Here is a 10,140-nt window from a genome sequence, read left to right as displayed (position 1 = left end):
TTGACTGAATCCAGGATTCTTCCTAAGGAAATAATCATGTTTCATGCAAATATATGGCCTTGAGGATGTTTATCACAGGGTTGCTTATATGAGAAAAAAGAACTGACAACAGCCTTTTTGATGGGTCTATCAAATTATGTTTCATACATGAAATTAAAATTTAAAATAACTATGCAGTGCCTAAAAATGTTGCAGAAAAACAACTCATATTATTTAAAAATATTCATGGAAAAATAAATAAAAAACAGAAGCAACATGGTGCCATTTCTGAACTTATAAAATATATATTTGTACATAGAAAACAGAATGGTTATATACCAAAAAAGTCAATAACAGTTGTCTCTTGGTGATAGAATTATGAATGAATTTTTTCTCTTTTTTCATCAAAGTTTTTTACAAATTCTCAACAGAGAATATTAAGTTATTTTTGTAAATAGGAAAATGTGTATTAGTTTTATGAAAATAAAAACTAAGTAGTTATAAAATTATGATTAAAGATTTAATCTTGTGCAAAGGTGAGATAATGAAAAATGGGTAATATCGCGGGAAATAGAGAAAAGAAGAAAAAATCAAACTATAAAATTAGAAACGTAGCTAAGTATAAAGAGAGGGATGGGAGAGGTGAAAGACCATATTTCAGAAATATGTTTCAGTTCAAGGACTATAAGAAGGTACTAAACTTTTCATTTTTACTGTGTATGCCAAAAATTCACACTCAGCAAATTGTACATGATTTTTTTAAAATGTGTGTATCTTTCATTTATTCTCTTTCATCAATATCTGAAGAGTTGCTATTATTTCTTTCTAGGTGTTATTAATGACTTGGAAAATTCTAAATGAAATTAAACATAGTACACAAATTAAATCCACTGAATATTTCTTATGTGTAATATCAGGTGCCACCATTAACCATAATCTTTCATAATTATTATTGTACTGGTGTTCTTTCTGCAGTCTGTAGTACTTTGTACAATAGAAGGCATTTCTGTGCACTTTTCACATTTATTCTCACCAAAACTCTTGAAAGTATTGTATTATTTTCAGTTTACAGATGAAGAAACAAAAATCTAGCAAGTTTACATGACTCCCCAACATCCCAGCAATGCTCAAAACAAATGGAAAACTAACAAAACCAAGTCTACCATGAATCATTCTTAAACTGAGTATTACTTTGGGGAACACCATTCCATACCAGCCATGAAATTCCTATGTTTTATTTTCTTTTTATAATAATAAACTGTAATTCCAAAATTATTCACTCTATTCCTACAATTGATCTCTGAGTATGTATGAGCTGCTTATTATAGAGCATCACAGTACAGAATTTCCAGCTACTTTCAGCCAAATTATATCACAGTTTCTTTTCCCATATTCCAAGCACATGTTGCAAAGACTGAGTGTTCAAGATCTGCAGATTATTTTGACTTCTTTTTAAGAAATTTAGCAAAGCACCATTCTTCACTTCCAATTTGATTTAGAAAGTATATATGTAAGAAAGTATATATCAATATTATTTAAAATATGTACTTTAGGTGAGATGATTAAAAATGTCTATTAAATAAGCAATTAGACATCCAAGAGCCTTTGAAGTTAATTTCAAGATTAAACTAGAGGCAGATTATTTTACTACTATGATATTTTATTTTTGTTTTCTATCTATATTGAGGACTTTTAAAGATGAAATCAGAAAGTAGACTCTAATGAGCATAAGAAATAATGAAAATTAGCCTCTGACTCATTGAACTCCTTTTTACCCTTGTTCTGGTTATTTGGAGGAGGGAAGAAGGATGTATACATCAAATAGGCCATTTAGCACCCTGACTCTGGATTCCTTTATCTATTCCCATTCAATGTCACTTGCCTCCATTCAATGGCAGCCATCTGCTCTCATCTATAGGCTAGCAATCCTCAAAATTATTTATATAGCTCAAACTTTCCCTCTGAGTTCTAGAAAACTTTACCCAACTTAAAATTTTCATTTGGTTGTCTCAAAGACATTTCATGAGTAATATGTCTAAAATGGAACTCTTCTATTCTCTTCAAATTTAATATATTTCCAATCTTCACTCTCTCAGGAAATGGCAGCACCAAACATCTAGTTGCTAAAGCCACAAACCTGGCCATCATCCTTTGTTCTTTACTTTGTCCTACCTTTACACAAACGACTTTTCTTTCTACTATCTCAATCATCAATCAATCCAGCATCCTTTACCTCCACTTCCAATATGGTAGTCCAAATTTCCTTAAAGAATTTCATTTCCATTTCCAATCATCCTTTCCCCAACCTGCTCCTAACACAGCAGTCATATAATTTTTTAAAACAAAAAATGCAACAATAACAACTTCCATTAATTGTTCCAAAGGATTAACTATGCATTTCATGTCCTATATGTTAAATACATTTTTACAGACATCCATTTATTTCTTTAGAGCTTTATTAAGTTATGGTTGACACATAATATACTGTACATATTAAAACATACAATTTAATGTTTTGACATATGTATGTACTTATAAAGCTATCACAACAATCAAGATAACAAATATATCTGTCAACTCCAAAAGTTTATTTATGGCCCTTGTAATGCCTCCCTCCTCCCTTCCCTGCCCACATCTGTAGATAACTGATATTCTTATATCACTCAAGCTCAGTTGGCAGTTTTCTAGAAACTTACAGAAATATATTAATACTTCCACTTACCTAAACTACTCATATAGAGTCCAAATTATTGGGGCACCTATGTGGCTCAGTCTGTTGAGGGTCAGACTTCGGCTCAGATCATGATCTCACAGCTTGTGGGTTTGAGCCCCGCATTGGGCTCTGTGATGACAGCTTGGAGCCTGGAGCCTGCTTCGGATTCTGTGTCTCCCCCTCTCTCTGCCCCTACCCATTCACATTCTGTCTCTGTCTCTGTCTCTCTCAAAAATAAATAAACCTTAAAAAAATTAGAGTCCAAATTATTGTTTCCAATTTCACTCTTCCAAAATGAAAAACAAACAAAAATAAGACAGGAACAAAAACAAAGAAACAGGTTTACAGGTTGAATGAAAATTATTGGGAAACGTCAGCATGACTATCCAGTTTGGAGAACGGCTTATGAAATTTCTTAAACACTAATCACACTTTAATAGACTTGTGTTTTTTCAACCCCAATTTAAATATGTATATACTACTACTAAATGTCCACATTTTAATCAAAATTTTAATTAGCCCTTTCCTCAGCCCAGTTGTAAAGTATAGATTTGTCTCTTTCTTTTTTTCACATGATAATCTCATACTTTGGAAGAGTCTGTCTTCTAAAGATCTTGTGATGTTAGTTAAAGCACCTGAATGGGCTTTGTGTATGTTTACCAAAGAACCAAGTCTTAACAAAAGTCTACAGTGCAAGGAATATTTCATTTTGTAAGAATTTTTTATAGACTTTTTCAAAAGACATTTGTGTGTTTTTAATTTAATAATATTTGATGCTTATGAGTGTTATTCATTAAAATTGTGATTACAAAGTATATTGAACTAATATTCTAAGGTTATCATTCATTTTTACAGAGTAATCATAGCATGTTTCCCTTCTTCTTTCTTTAAAAGGGATATTTTCCATTGCTCTCTACAACAATGAATATGAAAGCAAACGCCAAAACACAACTAATTTCAGTTCTTTTTGGAATTTGACATTTTTCACTACCTAAATAATATAAACATGTATCACCTAAGTGAGCAGTATTTTAATAGCATCATTTTCACAACATTTTAATTGTTGTCACATTTCTTCTTTGTTTAGGAAGACAGACATCTGGTAAACAGCCGTGGGATCTAAACAAGTAAGATTTAAAGCATGTTGTTGTTGTTGTTTCCTTGACTTTCAATTTTTTTGTTTGTTTTATTACTTAATAGTATTTCTTTATTACTGTGGGATGTAGCTTTTTAGAAAAGTGTTGACAATTTTATTAAGGAGTGTGAGGAATAAAAGTAACTTTTTAACAATTTCAGATTATTTAGAAACTTAAAAACCTACATGAATTCTGTATATAGTATGGAGACATAAAGAAATTACAGATGAATTAAAATTTCAAGTCCAAAGTATAGGCATGTTTTTGTTAAGAGTGAATATGAGTCCATACAGTGAATTCTTACAAGGTATTTTTTTTACAAAATATATATTGCTATACTTGTCTTAATCTTACCTCTTGTTTGGCAGTAGACTAGGTCAATGAGTGATTGATTTGGTTTTTCAAACCACCATACGTAGAACCATGACTCAGTACCAGAGAGTTTGGGCAATGTGAGATCCACCACCAACATTGGAAGGACATGTTTTGGGATGTTGAGGGGAGAAGATTCAGTTAATAATAGAGTAGGAAGGAGAAGAGGTGAAATGATGCTCAAAAAGAAAGCAAGTGAGTAAGGGGAGAATTGCACATAATAAGAAGGAAGAAAGCAGATTGCCATAAGAATAAAGAGTAAACAAACAGATTACATACATTGCATGTTTCATTTGTCTGTATTTGGAAGAATGGAAATAGGGGTAGAACAAATTAAGAATAGAGAGTAGATATTGGAAAGTCAGGAGATGGAAAAACAGGATGTTGTTCATTGGTTGTACTAGAAAGGGGAACAGAAAAGAGTAAATGGTAAAAGATAAGGGAAGAAAGTTTCAATTTTTATTTTTTTTCTACTTATTTGACAACTTAGGTCCTTGAAACTGGAACTTAAATGGTTTAAAAAACATAAGCAATGAACATTTTTAACTATTTTATTGAAAAGAAAATTCTAAGAATCTTGCTTTATTCTCAGTTTAAGCCATGCTTAAATGAAGAAAATATTTCTTGATTTATTCCAAGTTTTCTTATGAGTATTCTACACTTCCTGTACTCTTGAAATCACTTCACTTCTAAAAAAAGGAAAATCATAAATTTGAAGAGGTGAAGTAGGTTATTAAAATGCAATTCTAATTTACAGAAAATATATGTTAAACAATTCAAATTTACCATCAGAACAGTTCAAATTACTCCCGCATTCAGGGACACAAAGCCCTAGATTCACCCTGTGGTTATCCTGTAATTACTATTTGCAGGCAACAGAAAGGTTAACACTGATGCTGATCTCAATTGTAATGCACAGATTTACCAAACAACCTTGTAGAATTGACATTTTATTTTGTCCTAAAGCATAAATCATAAAGACTCAGCAAGCTAATGTCCCTTTCATTGGCATAATGATATAAATAAGTAAAAATTCATTTTTAGCAGCACTTGGAAGGTGTGCCTTTAGGTTTATGGTTGTTGTTGTTCATTATTTTTTTTAGTGGACGTTAGGTGTTAATCATTGATCCTCACAATATAAGGTCTCTTCCTAACAGTTGAAGTATCTTGAGGAAAAGATTTTGGTTATCTATGATCCATTATGTATAAAACTATCACTAACAGTCCGCCATCCACTATTTTTCATAACTATAGAGCAGAGTTCAATGGTGGAACAGTAGAAAGTGCCCATTGCTTTTTATTCCAAAATACAGGGTGAAACCCCAACACCACCATTAAGATCTACTTAATCAACCTGGGCCTCAGTGTTTTCATGTTCAAACAAGGGTAATACTACCTACTCACAGGATTTCTATGATATTTAAATAGGTTATCAATTTGAAAGTATTTGGAATTTTGTCAGCATTAATGGATGACACAACTGGTGAAACATAGGTACGAACTCCCCAGAGTTTCTTGTCCAAAAGCCCATGGGTCACATAAATGACTTTGTAAGGTTGTTGCAGGTGTTTGTACTTGTAATTCAACTTTATCATTACAAAAGTTATTTGGGGGGTAAATCAACCTATCATTTAAAAAGCTTTAGTCATCATCTTCATGGCTCTACAGCTGGAGCACAGCCTTTCAGTCTCATAAAAATCTCCACCTGCTGTTTGGTGCCTTACATTCCTCCTATGGAATGAAACTAAGACCTCTCCCCTATTTTAGTAGCAATAGCCTAGGTGGTTTTACATACATTTCCTCAGATGATCATCAAATCAGCATGTAAAGAATATCTAATGACCCTCATTTGCAGATGATTCTCAGAAAGGCTGTGTAATGTGACTGAGGTCATCTACATAGAAAAGGAAAGGAGCTGCAGTTGGGATCTAGAACTCTTTACACAGCTCCTTTACATTGTGAAACATCTGCTGCCTTTCCTAATACAATATATAGTATTTTCAATATAAATGTTTGTGGAAGTATTATCGCAATAATTGTATCCACATTAGTGTAGAGAAAACGTTTACTGGAAAAAAGAGAGAGAGCAAAAGTGATTACTAGTTCCCAAGGAGTGGGGGGAGCAGATAACGACTTGAAGGGTAGGTAGTCTCAGGAACTCAGTGTGTTGTGCCTTGAACAAGTTCTATGGGAAGGCATTAGTGAGCATTGAAAAAAAAAGTCTTCAATTCTTTCCTACTTGGTTGACAGCAAATTTCTCAAGTCCTCCTGCATGTGCCTTTAAAATCTAATTCATCAGTATTCTTAAGATAGTTTAGCAGAGAGAAGTCCCAAGTCCTATATTTCTTTCTACTTATTGGCATTCCTCTCCTCCTTAACAAAAACCCAAAGAGCCTCTTTTCTGTGTGTCTCTGCTTTCCTGCTGATGGTACTAAATCTGTGGTTCATTTGAGTTGGTCTAAGTATACTTGCTAAAGTCAGGGAAGAAGATAGTTATTATATACAAATGCACATTGAACAGTCCCTTTGAGACACCAGCTCTTGAACCTCTTTAGGAAAAAAAAAAAGCTGTTAGAAAAAAATGAGGCTCTTATATGATTGGTTAATACTTTAATTTAAAAAAAAAATACTTATTTCTAACTAACCTCACTAAAATAAACCTGCTTTATCTTTTTTTAAAGACAAATTGTCTTCAAAATCAAGAACAAAGTCAAGAAATAATTATTTTTATTCCTTCAACACACACATGCACTCACATGCACAGACATTCTAATACATACACTTACACGGAGATATAAAATGCAGGCACACAGAAAATATACAAGATTGTTCCCTCCTTTCAATGAAATATTCAATATTATATATTTTTTACAATATTTGAAAAAGTGATTTTGGAGAAAAGTTGAAATGATTGAGCCTTAAATGCACTCTGCCATTTTTAAACTTTTAATAATCCAAGCCTATGTAAACACTGTGTTGTAAGTAATCATCATCGTGCTTCATAAACAAGAGACTGACTGTGTTTAGAAATACGCTTTCATTGTGCTGATATCACAATACAGATTTCTCTTTCCTCAGATTGTCTCCAGTGTAAACACACTGCTTGACAAAGATGACAGGAAAGCTAAGTTGATTGCTAGGCAGCTGTATTGTTATTACCATAGATAAACACACTTATTTCTTCTTTGGAGTATTCCTGGTAAGGAATTTCTGGATGAGTATAATGTTTTCTTTTGGGTTGATTATGATCTTATTTATTTTAGGTAATCACATAGGTATCCTTTATCCTTTTATAAGGCTGGATTCAGTGCATACAAAAATTCAGAGGGAAAAGGTGAGCTATTAAATGATGTTTTGGGGGGCATGATTAGAAACAGGGATGTTATTATTGGAGTCTTATACAAGAGGAGGAATCAGAATTATACAACATAAGCACATTCCCATCTACATTGTGAGACCCAAGTGTTATCTTGGGATTATGGGGGAGTTTTATTTACAATATCAACTTGCTTATGAAACTAAAATAAATGCTTCCAGGAAGAAATGAGGTAATAGTAATGGACCAAACACTTGTTTATTTTGCATGGCTACTTTTTCATTTCCAAAGGGAGCTATTGTTCCCCTGTGCATCTTATACAGAGCTTACAATTTACTTGCTAGAAAAATGTTCATTAAATGCAGCAAAACTACTGATTACAAGAATCAGCAGGCATCACTAGGGCAAAAGTACAGCAGCAGAGTTCAAGGGTGAGAAAGCACTCAGGGTGCGTGCGAAATCTCAGTGAAGCCTGTTAAACTGTAAGATGCACCTGACAAGGATCATGTTACCTAAGAGCCATGGCTTACACATTGTTTCAGATAACTGAAGTGCTTTGAGTGTCTTTTTGTGACAGGAAGGACGTATTGAATTAGTGAGATCCCAGTAATGGTGCTAATGCTGACAATGGCACCATCACCACCACTATGAAAAAAACACAGTGGACACCTCCTATGCCTGACATAGCCAAGGAATTCCCTGAATTGTGATGTCACTTTGAGTGTCTGGCTCAGGGCAGAATCGGTCCTGTCTATAGTACCCAAATATGCAACCATACTAATACTTGGATAATCTCTTAGAGCTACATATTTACATCTGGGAAAAAAAAAATTCAGTATCCAAATTAACTGGTCTCCAATACCGTCTACAATGCAGCAGGGAAAGGGAGAAAAGGAAGCTCATTGCTTGTGCCCTTTGGGGCAGTAAAAAACTCATTATTCACTTGACATGAACTGTTACCAAACATAGAAGTGAGTAAAGATCCTTCCGTATTTGAAGACTATTATTAGTTCTGCTTTGTGAACGATCACTTCTTTGCCATCATCAATGATCAATGATAGGACGTAGCAATGATGGTGCAGCACTATGGGGTACTCCCACGGCACATTCATTTTCCCCATCACCTTGAGAGTAGTTTCCAAGATTAATTCTAGTGTCAGTGCCCCCTTATATTAATTATTGCTGCAGAAGCTCGTTATAATATATCAGGGTTTAGCCACTCTTTTGTTACTTTGATGTGAAGTCCCTAAAGCCTCAGAAATTGCAAACATGAAAGCAAACAAACAAAAGAACTAGCAACAGTTTTCAAATATCATTGAATACGACTTTTTAAAATTAATATCTGTATTAACTGCATCCTTCTCTTTAATTCTCTTTCTTTCTGCCCCTGATAGTATGATTTGTTTTGTTGATCTAGTTCATTCAAGAAATTCAGACACTTAAAAACTTTGCTGAAAATGTCATCTAAGACAGTGAGCAACTCTCTGATATAGATTTGATATAGAGTTTGGCTATGTAGGCTAGTGGCTACTGAATGTGAAAACAAAGCATAGTACATATGCAATAGCACATATACTAAAATTGGAACCATACAGAGAAGGTTAGTAAGGCCCCTGAGCAAAAGGCAAGTCACAGATTTTCTAATTAGCATTGCTGAGTTTTGTGAACTTTTTGCAAGTTTTACGGGATGTTATGGGATGAAATGGCAAGGATATACACCCTCACATGGTAGATAAAGGTGATTCCTTCTTGCTGATGTCAGAATGCAAAAATACGTGCAAATGGAGTCAGATTTTAATTGATGGAGCTGAATAAAATTTCTAATTCTATTGGGTAAATCTGCTTTGTTCTCTTATGTACTTAAAGTAGAACAGTCATTTAGCATTGTAAACAGTTTTCCTGTATCTCCGTATGAAAGGAACACATCTTACCTGTTTGGTTTTTTTTTTAGCTATGTATATTAGAAATCACCTACTATAACTTCCTTGAACATATGGATTTATCTCTCTTGTCTTTTCAAATAGAGTGAATAATTCTTGGCTCATGGTACTTAGTCACTGCTTACTAACCAAGTATGTGTTTGGCAAGTGTATCATTTTCCTATGCTGTGTAACAAATTACCGCAAACTCAGTGGCTTAGTAAAAACATATATTTATTCTTTCACGGTTTCTGTGAGTAGGGACAGATACTGCTTATTCTTTGCAAGGATGTAGTCAATACAAAAGACAGGGCTACTTCTCATCTGGAGGCTCTAGTACTGACAGATCCACTTTCCAATTCACCCAGGTTGTTGGCAGAATTTACTTCCTTGTGACCATTAGAGCAAGGGCTCCAACTCCTTGCTGCCTGTTGGCTGGAGTTTCCTCTCGGCTCCCAGAGGCCGACTGAAGCTCCATGCCTCATGTCTCTCTCCACAGAACACCTCACAGCATTGTACCTTGCTTCTTTAAAACCTGTAAGGGAGGAGGGGAACACTGGTCTGATAGCAAAATGGAATATTATACAATGTATCATAATCAGGAAGTGGGCTCCTATCACCTTTGCCAAATTATGTTGGTTGGAAGCATATCATAGGTCCTGTCCATACTAAAAGGAAGGAACCCTGAGGACGGCTTTAAAGTCT

At 34.1% G+C, this 10,140-nt stretch overlaps 1 non-coding gene across 1 annotated transcript; it reads left to right on the top strand.

Moving 5' to 3' along the window:
- The first annotated feature begins 9,068 nt into the window (after nt 1-9,068).
- On the top strand, nt 9,069-9,178 carry LOC122205716. Its single transcript, XR_006196221.1, has one exon. It is a non-coding gene; the product is annotated as a U6 spliceosomal RNA (small nuclear RNA).
- The last annotated feature ends 962 nt before the right edge of the window (nt 9,179-10,140 follow it).

The sequence above is a fragment of the Panthera leo genome, chromosome D4, assembly GCF_018350215.1.
Source record: "Panthera leo isolate Ple1 chromosome D4, P.leo_Ple1_pat1.1, whole genome shotgun sequence".
Taxonomy (NCBI): Eukaryota; Metazoa; Chordata; class Mammalia; order Carnivora; family Felidae; genus Panthera; species Panthera leo.
Note: the sequence above shows the minus strand (reverse complement) of the source record. Positions and strands in the feature narration are given on the sequence as shown.